Here is a 14,828-nt window from a genome sequence, read left to right as displayed (position 1 = left end):
GGCTCGGCCCAGGTCTGAGACCAAGGTCTCACTGAATCCAGATGACTCCCCACCTCGTGTGCCCTGTGTACCTGCCCATTTCACTGCAAGTGAGCATACCCCGGGGGCAAAGAGGACAAGTAGCAGGAAGGGGGTGGGAAACTGAGGCCGAGGGAAGAGCGGAGGATTACCTTGGGTTGAACGTTCTCTCCCCATACCAGTGTCTGTTGCCAGTGCTGTGCAATACAAGGCAGGTGCAGGGACCCCCCAGGAAGGGGCAGAGGGGTCCCTGCCCCATGCCCCTGCTTCACAGAAGCCCCCATGGGATCCTCTCAATGGCTCTTTGAGGGAGTTACTGTACAGAGGAGGAAGCTGCAGTTAAAAATTTTTTTTTTCAACGTTTTTTATTTATTTTTGGGACAGAGAGAGACAGAGCATGAACGGGGGAGGGGCAGAGAGAGAGGGAGACACAGAATCGGAAACAGGCTCCAGGCTCCGAGCCATCAGCCCAGAGCCTGACGCGGGGCTCGAACTCACAGACCGCGAGATCGTGACCTGGCTGAAGTCGGACGCTTAACCGACTGCGCCACCCAGGCGCCCCAGGAAGCTGCAGTTTAAAGAGGGAAAGTGACTTGCCTGAGTTACCCAGGAAGGGGCTGAGTTGGGATTTGAACCCAGAACTCTCAGACTCTAAAGGCGGGTTGTTCCTACGCCATGTACTCATGGGGTGCCCATTAGGTAGGACTCAGCATGATGGTGGACAAAGGGGTGATTCCAAAGACACAGCCCTTGTCTTCCTCACTCTCAGAATATGTGTTATAATAAGGGAAAGAGGGCCACCCTTCTCTGTATGCTAAGCTCCACAAGGACAGGAGGACTCTGTCACATTTATCTCTGCATTTCTGTGCTATACGGTAGGTGGTCAAACATTGATTGCATGGAGGATTTGTGTACTTACTATGTGCACAGCACTTTACCCTACCTCACCACAACCCTGCAATGAAGGGGCCACATTTCCAGTCTTACAGATGGGGCACTGAGGCTCAAGGAGGTGGCCCACTGTCTCAAGGACCATCCATCAGAACTGGACGGCCAGAAATGCAGTCCTGCGTCTTCCTGTGCTGAAGCAAAGGAGCTGCCCCCTAGGGGACAGTACCGCACAAAGTGCGTGGCTGTGCTGCTCAGATGCTGAGGGCGCCTGGCCTCCAGGTGAGCAGGGCTCATGGGGACTGCAGTCCTTCAGGCAAGCGCTGCCATGGCTGACTGCTGGGCGGTGGCATTTCTGCAGGGTCTCCAACACTCGGGTTTACCATCCCCACCCTGTACGCATGTGGCTGTGAAGCCAGACTGGACTGTGTTTCACTCCTGGCTCAGCCAGGTGAACTTGGCCAAGTCCCCAGCCTCAGGCTCTTTAGCTGCAGTGAGAGCTCCTTTGTATGGTTTTCCCCAGGATAAAATGAGATCCTGTCTTCAAAGTGCCAGGCACCCAAGAGATACTAACAGTTCCTTTCCTAGGAGATGGGGAAGCTGAGAGTGTCTCATTCCCAAGTCTCCCCTTCTTCCAGTCCAGAAGGTCCCCAACCTCCCTTGCACTCATCTGGTCCATCCTCCTGCTTCTTTCTCCTCCCCAAGGTTCACCGATACCAACCCCCTTTCAGATGGTGACGTGGTTGCTTATATATCTGGTCTCTCCCCTGAGTGTCTTATAACCTCAGCACTCAGCACACAGTAGGCGCTCAGGAGATGTCCTTACAGATGATGCGACAGGCAAGGTGATCTGGGTAACCCGGGTCAAATGACATGTCTCCCAAAGTGTGGTCAATGTATTTAGGGCACTCCTTAGGGGTCATACCTGGAATCGCCTTATTTTTATTTTTACAGTTAAAGTTTTCATGGATGTGATTGCTGTCTGTGACCATTTACTGGTTTTTCAACTTGCAGAAAATGATAAACATTTATTTTAGATTACATTTTTTGGGGGCGCCTGGGTGGCTCAGTCGGTTGGGCGGCTGACTTCGGCTCAGGTTATGATCTCACAGCTTGTGAGTTCGAGCCCTGTGACGGGATCTATGCTGACAGCTCAGAGCCTGGAGCCTGCTTCGGATTCTGTGTCTCCCTCTCTGTGCCCCCTCCCCAACTCACACTCTGTCTCTCTCAAAAATAAACATAAAAAAAAAAAAAAAGAAATACATTTTTTTAAGTTCAAAAAAAAGAGTCGTTTTAAGGAAAAAAATATTTAAGCAAATGATAGTATATGTGGCATGCAGGTGTGACAAGAATTCCTGAAGGTGGAACACACACACACCTGCAAGGAACATACACTCGCGTGTATGCAAGTCTGACTTGTCAGCAACTACGCGTGCACACACATGCTCGTGTGGGACTCAGGGCAAGTCACGCGTCCTAGTAAGGTTTCCCTCCCCTCACCTGACAGAGGAAGGCACCAGGGAAGAGGCTTTCTAAGGATCCTCCCAGCTGGGATACCCTAAAGGCATCGGGTCTCAAGCAAGCCCCCAGCCCCTGAGCCCCACGTTATTTGCCGACTGACCACTGGAGGGTGTGAGTCACACAAAATTCCAGCCACTGGGTAGACAAGGTCTCCCTGACTGTGGACCCCTTGAATGACTTGGAGATGACAGAAGCAGAGGGATTTTTGTTGGAAATGCCCAGGTGGTCACCTGGGGGTGGACAGACCTAAGGTGGCCCAGAAGATGGGCGGCTTTACTCCCTGAGTCCCTGGAGTGTGACTCATGGTGGCTGGCACAGGCCTGTGACTTCACTGGCCGGGCCGGCCCAGTGCGTAAGGACCTGACCAGCTCACAGGGGCATTCCAGCCAGGAATTTTCTTTAAGGGTCAGCTTTATTTTTGACGCTCCCCAGAACATTTTCTTTTCTCTGCCCTTCTATGCTGCTTCCTGGGTTGAGGATTAATACATAGAGTGGCATCCGGGCAGCCCCCGAGGCAAGGTAACTTCAAGGTACAAGGATTCAGTTACAAGTAGTATATTTGGGACATGCAGGGGACATCAGTAGGGAAATGGGGAAGGGCAGGCAGCCATCAAGGGTTGTAACATTAAGCCAGTTGCCACAACGGGCAACTGGAGTTCAATTCCACAGGGAAACATAGGATACAGTAGAGAGCACCATCGGAGGGACAAGACTGCTGGCTGTTTGCAGCCAGAGAGTCACTGGTTGAGGCTGCTGCCAGGGGGATTGTGGCCCTGTGGCCTTCCTTGGTTCTGGAAAAGCCCATAGGCCCAGAGATGTAGCTGCTGGTAGCTGGAACTCACAGGGTGCCCTGGAATGAGAGATGTGGGCAAAACACAGGCTGCATGGGACAGGTGGGTGAGGGCTAGGCCAAACGGAGGAGGAAGACAAGTGTGTGGTCACTTTCTCCCCAGCTTCAGCCTCTGAGGATGCTGGATGCTAATCCCAGAAGAAGTTCTAAAGGCCTTCCCACCAGCTTAACACAGCCCCTTGGGTCCTTCCGTAAAAAGCTGTCCATCTTTGGTTGGGCCACATGAGCCCTCTGGGCCTCTGTGTTTTCAGTTATGGTTCTCTGGAGCCCTTCCAGCTCTGATATCTGGGTTTCCCTGAGTTGCCCTGCCTCATGGATGTCTTGTCTCTGGTGCTCTGGGGAGAGCCCCCTTCCTGACCAGAGCGCCCTCCAAAAAGCAGAACGGTAACGGGCACTTCCAACTCCAGATTCTGGCCACGTGGTGCACAAAGATGTTCAGGGCATCATTGCGGATGAGAGTCCGAAACAACCTCAATGGTCATCATTTAAGAAAGTCAGGCTGGTCCAGGAGCGCCTGGGTGGCTCAGTCGGTTAAGCGTCCGACTTCGGCTCAGGTCACAATCTCACAGCTCATGAGTTCGAGCTCTGCGTGGGGCTCTGTGCTGACAGCTCAGAGCCTGGAGCCTGCTTTGGATTCTGTGTCTCCCTCTGTCTCTGCCCCTCCCCCGCTTGTGCTCTGTCTCTCCTCTCCCAAAACTAAATAAACATTAAAAAAATAATAATAATAAAATAAAGTCATGCTGGTCCAGCTTTGGAGTCCAGCTTTAGGGTGGGCCATAATATAGTCAAAGAAGTGAAGTCTATTAAGAATTTTTTTATGACAAGGAACAATGCTTATGATATCAGCTAGAAAAACGTCAGATTGTAGCACACAATGATCCCCACCACATAAAATAAAAGCACAGGGGGGAAAAACAGAAAAAAAAAAAATACTAAAATATGAAGAGTGGTGGATATATGTGCAATAGTTATTTTCTTCTTTATCCATCTCTGCACTTTCCTTGTGGGCCTGGGGGTGGGGCAGGGGGGAGCAGGAAGTTTTCTTGCTGTGTATACAGATCAGGACCTGCCAGAGAGCCCTCAGAGAAGGGTGATAGGCCTTCTGCCCGGCTGGCTGCTGAGCTTACAAGGGAGGCACCTGCTTTCCTCTAAAAGGGAAACTGGGCCTTCAGCATCTGATATGTGTGCCTCTGCTACCTCATCTGGGCACCTCAGGGCTCTTCCGGCCTCTCCAGAAACTCCCCAGCAAGCCATACCTTTACAGGCACTCTTCTCTCTGCCTGGACTGACCTTCCAGACAGTTCCCCAACCCCACACACTTGTCCTGGCTAACTCTAATCCCCTCCAGAGTCTGTTTTACTTCATGGTATTGTCCTCTCTAGAAGGGTCCCCTGACTCTCCACCCCAAGCTCCCTGGTGTCCCCCTCCAGCCCAGCACTGATCCTACTCTTTGCATTGTGGCTCATTCATCTGTCTCCTTTCCTAGACACAAGTACCCCAAGGCCAAGGCCGTGTCTCACACATCTCCATGGTACCAGCACCGTGCCTGGCATATAGTAGATACTCAATAAAAATTTTTTAAATTAAGATATAATTCACATGCCATAAAATCCACCTTTTACAAGTGTACAAGTCAGTGGTTTTTCGTATTTTCACAAGGTTGTGCAACCATCACCTCTATCCAATTCCAGAACATTTCCATCACCCCAAAAAGAAACCTTATACCCATTAGCAGTCACTCCTCATTTTCTCCAACCCCCAGCCCTAGGCAACCACTAATCTGCCTTTGTCTCTGGATTTGCCTATTCTGGGCATTTTATATAAACGGAGTCATGAAATAGGTCTTTTCCTGTCTGGCTTCTTTCACTTAGCATAACGTTGTCAAGGTTTAGGCATGTTGCAGGATGTATCAACACTTTGTTTCTTTTTACAACCCAATAATACTCCATTGCATGGACATACCAGCTTTTTTTATCCATTCATCAGTGGATGGTCATTTGGGCCATTTCTACTGTTTGGATATTATGAATAATGCTGCTATAAAAATTTGCATACAGGTTTTTGTGTGAACAAATATTTTCAGTTCTCTTGGGTACATTCTTAGGAGTGGAATTGTCGGGTCATGGGGTAACTTTATGTTTCGCTTGTTTCTTAAGCTTTAACCTTTTGAGGACCTGCCAGACTGTTTTCCAAAGTAGCTGCTCCATTTTACACTCCCACCAGCAGTGGGTGAGGGTTATGATTTCTCCATATCCTCACCAACATTTATTATTGCCTGTCTTTTTAAAACTGTTTTAATTAAAAAAAAATTTTAATGTTTATTTCTGAGAGAGAGAGAGAGAGAGAGAATGAGTGGGGGAGGAGCAGAGAAAGTGAGGGAGACACAGAATCCGAAGCAGGCTCCAGGCTCTGAGCTGTCAGCACAGAGCCTGCCGCCGGGCTTGAACGCATGAACCGCGAGATCATGACCTGAGCTGAAGTCAGACGCTTAACTGAATGAGCTGCCCAGGCGCCCTGCCTGTCTTTTTTATAATAGCTTCCAAGTGGTTGTGCAGTGGTCAATGGCCTTTGGATGGTTGGATGGATGGTTGGATGGGTGGTTGGATGGATGGATGGATGGACATGTAGAAGGAATGCCAGTCCCTGATCTATGAGCTCTGGTTTTGGTAGGAGAGACCGCTCCCCCGTTGCTGGGGGCCTGCGCTGGGTGGACACACAGTAGTAATCTGCAGCCCATCCTAAACTGTGGTTCCAGACACCCAGTTTGCCTCACTCCTGGGCACTTCAGAGTGTGCAGATGACTTGGACTCCCCGAGAGCCATGGAGAGGCTGTGTACAGGACCCCTTTCTGGATGGGGCAAGCTCTGGAACCCCTTTAAGCCTCAGTTTCCTCTTCCAGGAAGTGGAAATAATAAGCCCAGACTGTGGGATGACAGAATACGGGAATGCGCATACATTGCCTGCACAGGGCGCAGTGTGGTGGGCGTTTCCTTTTTCCAGTCTGTTTTCTCAGAGGTCTGTCCAATATGTGCACAAATGTTGATGCATTAATTAACTACTGGAAAAGGGCTGGAGAAGGCGTGGGGGGTGGGGCAGTGGAAGGGCGGAGGGAGAAAGACAGGCAAGAGAGATTCCTATACGGCAGGAAGCTGCTGCCGGGCAGTGGAGGGTCACTGAGTGGGTGGGAGTTGCAGACATTCCTGGGAAGATTAGCACTGGCCCCCGGAGGGGATTTCTTCCCAGCCATTTGTATCCTTTAGTACTCCCACTTTCCGGATTCCTGAGCCTCTCATTTAGGGCCTTGGAGGGGGTAGGGATTTGGGGGGGGCGCACCTGAGAAGAGCCCATAGGGACTCAACCACAGCTCCACAGGCAAACCTCACAGAAGGGTTTTCCAGATTCCAGGACCAACCTAAACAGCCAAGGCTACTCAGAGCCTCACAGCGTGGAGGATTTTAAGGCTCAGTAGAGAAAATAGTCGCATCTGCGCCCAGGCTCAGGCATGAGGACTGTAAGAGCAATGACCTATATTCACCCTGTGAGGTGAGCTGTCTGTTGGATAGTTTCTGTGTCACCTAAGTAATCTGTTGGTTGGGACAGTTAAAATGTCAGGAGAGAAAGAGGACAAGGACAAAATAAATTGCTGAAATGGCTGGGGTGGTGGCAGCCATTGGCTCTGCCCCCATCCCGGGAGACCCTAGAATTATGGGGGGCCCGGGAGAGGCAGCCACTGCCACTCCAAGAGGCCATGAGCCCCTTTAAAGGGGAGATTCTTGGCTCATCTGAGTGACTCCAGTGAGCGTGTTCCCTGATGCATGTAACATGGGGACAGTGGTGACACACACCTCATGAGGTTGCTGTGTAAGTTGCCAGGTGACCTCAGGGGCCCTCATCAAGAAGGAAAGGAGGGGCACCTGGGTGGCTCAGTCAGTTAAGCATCTGACTTCGGCTCAGGTTATGGTCTCGTGATTCAAGCCCTGCATCGGGCTCTGTGCTGACAGCTCAGAGCCTAGAGCCTGCTTCGGATTCTGTGTCTCCTTTTCTGTCTGCCCCTCCTCTGCTCACACTCTGTCTCTCTCTCAAGAATACACAAACAGGGGCGTCTGGGTGGCTCAGTCGGTTAAGCGTCCGACTTCAGCTCAGGTCACGATCTCACGGTCTGTGAGTTCGAGCCCTGCGTCAGGCTCTATGCTGATATCTCAGAGCCCGGAGCCTGCTTCCAATTCTGTGTCTCCCTGTCTCCCTGCCCCTCCCCTGCTCATGCTCTGTCTCTCTCTGTCTCAAAAATAAATAAAACATTAAAAAAAAAATACACAAACATTAAAAAAAAATGTTTTTTTTTGTAAAAAGGGAACAGAATGTGTGTTGGGGCAGAGGGGGAATACATGTTCTCTCTTTTAGCCCAAGCAGGCAGTGGATTGAGAGAGGTGGAGAAAATAAAGACAAACTGTAATGCCCCCGATTTCGAATCCGAGAGACCACCAAGGAGCCGATACCGATGCAAACGCACGAGGGTTTATTTGCAAGCTCAAACTTGGGCCCCAGTATACCCGACACAGTGGAGCAGGGACTTGGACCCCTAGGTTAAGAGGCGTAGCAGTTTTATAGGAGCCAATGGCCAATGAGATTGTAACACACACAGAAAGTTGCATAGTCATGTCAGTCCACACGCAGATGGCCAATTGAATTACAATTTACCCTATAGTAACTGTTTGAACTAGCCTATCACTCTGGTCAGAATTGGCGCACAAGTTTGGCAGGCAAAAGGCGCGGTTTACATTCTTTGGCGGTTAGGGGTTCTGCATTCCTATATGAGCCGGTTTCCAGTAAGGGTGTGCTCAGCGGCTTGACTAGGGTGGGGGAGTGTCTTAAGCAATAAGTAGGTCATGTGGGGGTTATACATGACATGGTGGGTGTAGCACAAAATGGAGTTAGTCTTGCCTGCTTGTCCAGGGGTAGGGGATTTTTGTTAAATTCCTTGGGTCCCACAAAACATGGGCAGCTTTGTGATTGCAACTTTGTCCCAGGCTCTTGTTGTGTCTGTAATTCTGTATGAATTGTTTTTGTCGTTAACACTTAACTCCTGGGGCGCCTGGGTGGCTCATTTGGTTAAACGTCCAACTCTTCTTGATTTTGGCTCAGGTCATGATCTCTAGGTCCGTGGGATCAAGATTCATGTCGGGCTTGGCGCTGATAGCAAGAAGCCTGCTTGGGATTCTCTCTCTCTCTCTCTCTCTCTCTCTCTCTCTCTCTGTGCCCCTCCCCTGCTCTCTTTTCCTCTGTCTCAAAATAAATAAACTTAAAAAAAAAAAAACAAAAAACCTTAACTTCTATCCAGAGAGACTTCTTCTAGAAGCATCAGGACAACTGCCCTGGCCCAGTCACTTCTGAGAGGTTTCCTGGGCCTCAGTCTCCCCACTGGGGGTCATGTGACCCTTCCCAGTTGATTGGACAAGGGTGTGCCTGTCTCCCTGGGGCAGCCAGTGGCCCTGGTGGGCCCTCTGCCTCCGAGGGTTTGAACTGGAGATGGGGGAGAAGCGGTTGATAGTAGGCAGGTGTCCAAAAGACCCCCCCCCCCCACCCAGACAGAAGATGGAGAAGGGGAGCCAGGGGCAGAAGAAGCCACAAGTAAGCAGCACCCTGAGGTGGGGAGTGGAGGGCAGGACTCCCAGCCAGGCAGTGTGGAGAAAGCCCAGGCCTTGAGCAGGACAGCACTCAGGGTGCCAAACTCCCCTCGGGCTGCGTGACACCTGGCCATGGTCCAGCTGCCCAGCTTCCTTATTGCCCAGAGAATTCTACAATAAGCTCTTATTCCCCGAAGGAACCTGGGAGGGGTTTGCATTTCCCCGGCTCCCTAAGGGAGCCTCACACAGATACTGCTGCTTTATTGAGGGAGTCTCCTATTTCGTGGTAAAAAACATGAGCAGCTGTTTGATGGATGATTGAGGAAGAAGGAGACTATGATAAGCTGTCATGCCGGAAAGTACCCCGATAGCACATTTTCTGGGGCTTGGAGGAAGCAGAGCGCTTTGCTGAAATTCCTGTTGAAAAGGCAATCTGCTTTCACGGACTCGTAGTGGCTCGAGCAAACTCAAGTTTCATGATTGTTTGGCGGAGCCATCTGTCCCCCTGGGGAACCCAGAGACTGGGGCTTTCTCTCCCCACAATTGAGAAGGTCCCACGTGGGCATGAAGTTACGCGGCGTTTACCACCTGACCTGTTGGAAGCTCCAGAGAGCTTCTCAGTTTCCACTCCATTTTCCGCACGCTAGGTGTGCAGGCTGTGTGAAAATGCTCTCCCTGTCCTAACCCGAGTGACAAGTGTCTGCGTCAGGTTGGGTTTTGTTTTGCTTTTCAAATTAGCATTGACATTTTTTTCCTCTGGGGGTACAGGTCTATGAGTTTTAATGCTTATGTAGGTTCCCATCACCACCACTATACTCAGGATGCAGAACGGTTCCGTCACCCCCCAAAATCGGCCCCTGGGGAACTCGGACATCATGCTGCCCTTGGTAGTCACACCCTACCCCAACCCTCACCCCCGGGTAACCACTGATATGTTCTCTGTCCCTATAGTTTTGCTTTTCCTAAACTGTCATGTAAATGGAATCGTGCCCTTTTGAGGCTGATTTTCTCCACCCAGCATAATGCCTTTGAGAATCATCCACATCGTCGGGTATGGATAGTTTGCTCTGTTTCGTTGCTAAAGAGTAATCTACTGTGTGGATGAATCACAGTCTATTCACCCACTGAAAGCATTTGGGTGGTTTCCCGTTTTTGACAATTATGAGAAGAGCTGCTATAAACCTTTGTGTGCAGGCTTTTGTGTGAACGTAAGTTTAGTTTCTCTGGGTTGAATACCTGAGAGTGAAACTGCTGGGTCACGTGGTACGTGTATGAGAAACCTCTAGGCTGTTTTCAAGGGCGGCCATACTACTCACATTTCCGCCAACAAAGTATGACCGCTCCGGTAACCACACACCAGCCAGCACTTGGTACTGTCAGGTTTTTGTTGATTTAGCTGTTCTAATAGCTGTGTGGAGGTATCTCATTGTGGTTTTGCATTTCCCCTATTGACTAATGATGCTGCGTATCTTTCCATGCACTTATTTACCATCTGCATATCGTTGGTGAAGTGTCTGTTCAAGTCTTTGGCTCATTTTTTAAAATTTGCTAATTGTTTTCTTACTGCTGAGTTTCGTGAATTCTTCATACGCTCTGGGTAGGAATCCTTTGTCCCACGTGTGATTTGCGAGTATGTTCTCCCAGTCTTTTAGCCTCTTAAAAGTGCTTCTTGCAAAGCAAAGTCTTACATGTTGTTACATGTTTGAAGAACATATTCACCAAGCTGACAAGGCTTACAAAGGAAGTTCAAGGCAAAGGGCATAGCATGTGCAAAGCCATGGAGGCCTGAAAAGTCAGGCTGGGGCTGGGAATTCTAAGTAGTTCTGTATGGCTGAAGAGGAGACTGGGGGGCAGGGATCGGGAGGGACTAGACCACACAAGGAATCAGATCACGGGGCTCTCAGATGCTATGCCAAGGAGTGTGGATCCCTCATCATGTAGTTGTATGAGAACTACCAAATGGTATGGCAATGCTGACTTTTATTTGGTTGACTTTTCCTTTTACTATAAGAGTTATATAGAATTGGGGCACCTGGGAGGTTTAGTTGGTGAGCGTCCCACTTTAGCTCAGGTCATGATCTCGAGGTTCGTGAGTTCGAGCCCTGCATCGGGCTGTCTGCTGTCAGCGCAGAGCCCAGTTCAGATCCTCTGGCCCCTAGCTCTCTGCCCCTCCCCCGCTCACACATGTGCGCGCTCTCTCTCTCACTCAAGAATCAATAAACTTAAAGAAAAAGAGTTATATAGAATTTATAGAGCAACAAAAGGACAATTAAAACCCTATGTAATCCACCTAGAGTGTAACTTAATAGTTACACTATTAATATTTGGTAACACATACACACACATTTTTTTTTTTTTTTTTACAAAAATGAGGTCAATGGCATAATACTGGCTTTTAAATTTTTTTAATGCTTATTTATTTTTGAGAGAGAGAGAGAGAGAGAGAAACTGAGCGTGAGTGGGGCAGAGGCAGAAAGGGAGAGAGAAAGAGATACAGAATCCAAAGCAAACTGCAAGCTCCGAGCTATCAGCACAGAGCCCGATGCGGGACTCAAACCCACGAATTGTGAGATCACAACCTGAACCGACATGGGACGCTTAACCAGTGAGCCACCCAGGCACCCCTACATACTGTTTTCTAGCATGCTTTTTGGTTTTGCTTAACAATCATAGATGTGAATGAACACTTTTTCCATATCATTATTATTTTCCATATCATTTATTCTTTTCTTTGGTAAAGATAACATTTTTCCTTTATTGTATTTTTATGTAGTATTTCCTGCACTCAAATTAAAACATGTAGCATTAAAAGCATAATAATATCATGAGCTACTCCCTGGCTAAAGGATAGGGACACAGCCAACACCATGCTCTCTGTTGCCCAACACGTATTTAGTTCTTACTATGTGCCAGACATGGTTCTTTACATACGGGTACTCCTATCCCCTTTAAACAAACCTCTGAGGTAGCGATACTATCATCTCCATGTTACTATGGGGAAAGGTGCAGAGTGGCTGACCAGTTTATGCTTTGGAGACGAGACCCATGAGACTTGCTGATGGATGAATGTGGAGAATGAGGGAAGTATCCTGGTGATGCTCAGGCTTCTGGGTGCTGGGACCGAGAGGCATGGATGCTACTTACTAAGGCAGTAAAGACAGAAGGAGGAGCTGCTTTAAGGGCAGGGTTAGATCAGAAGCTCGAAGTCAGACGTGTTTAGGTTGAAATGCCCCAGTGGGACATGAAACTGGAAATGAATGAATGCATGCGTGCGTCCCTTTACCGGAAAGCCTCCTCTGAATCTAGGAGGGGGATTGGGGGTGGAGACCACATCCAGGACAGGGTCCTGCCATCCCAACACCCTGCTGGGGACAAAGCACATTCCTCAGCAGTCAGGGCAAGGGGGAAGTGGAGAGAGACAGAGGGATGGGGAGGATTCAATCCTCCTTTTTAGGGGACAAAGGGCTCTTCATGATTTAATTAAAATGTCCATCAAAGGCCTCAGAAGATAGGGGTTAGTTGGGATGAAGCGAAAATAGTTGGAGTGAACATCTTAAAATTTAATTTCATCTGGGGGCATCTATGAGGTTCTAATATTAGAGAGACAATCCATCACTAAATTCCCATCTGTACTGTGATATAGGGGGCATTTCTGAAGATGTCCAAGTCCTGTTTTGAGAGGCCTGGAGAGCTCTCAGCAGCTGAATGCATCTGTCCTTGGTTTCTCGGTGAGAGGAGAATTATAGGGGGTGAGAGTGTCTGGGGTATGGTGGGAAGGGAAGAAGAAAGGAAGGAAGGAAGGGAAGAAGGAAAGAAGGAAGGAAAGAAGAAAGGAAAGAAGAAAAGAAAAGAAAAGAAAAGAAATGGAGGAAGAGAAGAGGAAGGGAGGGAGGGAGGAAACTTTGGAATCTGCCTAATTTAGGAGCAAACCAAAGCCTTGCATGGACAATCTTTCCTCCAGGTAGCCCCATGACTCACTTGTGCTCCTCCTTGACAGCTTTGCTCATATGTTACCTCCTCATTGAGGCCAGCCTTATCACCCTTACTTAAAATTACAGCCCTTCCTTCCCCTGGCCCTCCTGATCCCCCTTATCCTGCCCTAGACCTTAACTTCACATCCTATATTTATTCATTGTTTATTCATTGTTTTTCCCCACTGGAAAGGGGGCCCCATGAGAGCAGGAATCTTTGTTTTGTTCATTGATGTATATCCAGTGCCCCGCATAGTGCCTGCCTCAATACAAATCTGTTGGGTGAATGCATCGATTAATATGGCAGAGGATAATTTCTATCAATTTCCAAGGAGAGCGGACCTCCAGGATGGTCCTGGGTTAGTGGAACCCACTGAGCCAAAAGTGTTTATCCTCAGGTGAGGCTGCCCCTGCAGACTCCGGGTCCTCAGGAATAAACCACAAGTCACTCTTCCAGCATCAATTCAAGAGCCAAGACCCTGATCCCCATGTCCACTCCCTGGCTCCATGCCCACCAGCCAAGTCCAAACCCCACACACTCCAGAAATGGTCAGAAATAACGAGCACCTTTCTGCCCTATCCTCAGGGTATCAGAGCAGTGTACAGAAAAGTGGCTTTCTTGTCCCTTGCAGATGACAGAGTGGCTGCCTGCGTTCACGTAGCCAGAGAGAAGGCTGTGAGGAGTAGTCAAGAAAGCTCTGGACAGCAGTCATCTGTCTGGAAAATATTAGTCCACAGTCTGATGTCTGCAGAACCTAAGCCTGGGACACTCTTTCTCTTTCACTTACAGAAATAAATAATGTTGGGTCTCAAAATATTCAGGACTTTCCTTCGTTCTGCTACTGCCAGTTCTGGCTTACTTAGCTATTCACAGTTTGAAGGCTGTTTTCTTCTGGAAGCAATAATTTGACCTGGGCAATATGAAGAGTAGTGAAAACATCTAAAAATGCAAAACTGCGTGCTTTTTTTTTTTTTTTTCAAAGGGTAGTTTCTTGGAAATCTCATTTTTCCAGCAACAGCTGAAAAATCTTGGCCTGGTGTGGCATCCTTTTAAGTGTTATGGAGACAGGGAATTTCCCAGATAAAGAGAATCAACCCCCTTTGCCTATGTTCCTTATCCATCTTAGAGCTGGTGACGCCATAGCCAGCCCAGAGCATCCGGACCCCCTGCCCCTTCATCTCTTCCTCCTGGGGCATAGTCTAGAGACCCCCCTCAGCTTTGAACACCCTACAGGTGTCCAGAACCCTTTGATTTATTTTAATTAATTAGTTAATTAATTAAAAAAATTTTTTGAGAGAGAGCGAGAGTATGAGCAGGGGAGGGGCAGAGAGAGAGGGAGACAGGATCCAAAAGCAGCCTCTGTGCTGACCACAGACAGCCCGACATGGGGCTCAAACTCACGAACCATGAGATCATGACCTGAGCCGAAGTTGGATGCTCGACCCACTGAGCCACCCAGGCACCCCCAGAACACTTATAAAGACTAGAGCCCAACCTTAAATGCAGCCTTCCTATCATGGGTGGAAATTATGGTGTTTTCACTAATTGGTACTGGAAAAATAGATTTCCTTATGGAATATTATGAACTTTGACCCCTCCCTCACATCAAACACAAAAATTAATTCAAAACGGATTCCAGACCCCGCTGGGAAGGTAGAAAACAAAAAAGCTGCTAAAACAAAACATAAGAGAATATCTTCACGACCTTGGGGCAGGCAGAGATTGCTTAAACAGAACACAAAAAGCACTAACCAGAAAAGAAAAAGTTGATACACCGGACCTCATCGAAATTAAAACTTTCTGTTTATCAATAGACATTATTAAGAAAGTAAAAGGGCAAGCCATAGACTAAAAGAAGACACCTGCCATATTTTTATCTCACAAAGGATTTGTCTCCAAAATGTGTAACAAACCTCTACAATCCAACGAGAAAAAGACACACAATTCAATTTTCA

Source organism: Panthera leo, chromosome E1, assembly GCF_018350215.1.
Source record: "Panthera leo isolate Ple1 chromosome E1, P.leo_Ple1_pat1.1, whole genome shotgun sequence".
NCBI lineage: Eukaryota > Metazoa > Chordata > Mammalia > Carnivora > Felidae > Panthera > Panthera leo.
The sequence above is the reverse complement of the archived record's forward strand: the minus strand, read 5'-3'. Positions refer to the sequence as shown.